Genomic DNA, 858 nt, shown 5'->3' with positions numbered 1-858 from the left:
TGAACATAATGAGGAATGTTTTATATATTCCGATCTAATTCATGAATGGAGTATTAAACCTCCTACTCATTCTGAATGTTCCTTTCGTTTTTCTATTTACTTCGTTTTACAAAGTTAGTTTTTATCATATTTTTTGAGTAAAGTACACACGAATGGCCCTGTGGTTTACCAAAATTTCGGGCTTACTCTGGCTTTCTAAAAGTACACAGAAATTTATTTTGTTGTTTTGTTAAAATGGGTATGAAATTTGACCCGCTGGCTAAGTTATTAACTTTTAATGCCTTTTGGGATGAATCATCACCCTAGATCAATTTCATTTTGTGATAATTATCATTAATTTTTTTCAAGAATTATGTGAATATCATGAAATGATATATTTTTCTGGATATTTTTTGTTTTCTAGTAATACATATTCATTGGTATATTCTTTCAATATTGTTTTATACCTTGGTTTTTAAAAAACATGAAGCACTTGAGGTGAGAGATGCCGTTCATGTATGTGAGGCATTGTATAATAAACTTTATAATATTTTCATACGTATTGATTGCTTTTACCGCACAAAAGCAACGAGGTATACGACTGTGGCGAGAAGCGCGAAGCACAAAAATGTCGGGTTTTGATATTGTTTGTATAAGCACATTCGAAGGCTTGACAAACTAGATATAATTAAAGTTTGTTTGGCTCAAAAGTTGTGCAAGATTTTATGTTGTCAATTTTGATATTGTTCGCTAGCTTTGTTTGCTAGATGATTTCCAACCAAGTTGACAAACACCAAAATCTTTCAACATACATAAACAGTTTTCACAATTTAGAAATTTAGGTTATTGAGGATGTAATAACAAAGCTTTTAAAGAACT

General features: G+C 30.5%; 1 non-coding gene across 1 annotated transcript; it reads left to right on the top strand.

Moving 5' to 3' along the window:
* LOC118486204 lies at positions 1–75 on the top strand. Its single transcript, XR_004878059.1, has one exon. It is a non-coding gene; the product is annotated as a small nucleolar RNA Z105 (small nucleolar RNA).
* The last annotated feature ends 783 nt before the right edge of the window (positions 76–858 follow it).

The sequence above is a fragment of the Helianthus annuus genome, chromosome 13 (genome assembly GCF_002127325.2).
Source record: "Helianthus annuus cultivar XRQ/B chromosome 13, HanXRQr2.0-SUNRISE, whole genome shotgun sequence".
Classification (NCBI taxonomy): domain Eukaryota; kingdom Viridiplantae; phylum Streptophyta; class Magnoliopsida; order Asterales; family Asteraceae; genus Helianthus; species Helianthus annuus.
The sequence above is the reverse complement of the archived record's forward strand: the minus strand, read 5'-3'. Positions and strand labels throughout refer to the sequence as shown.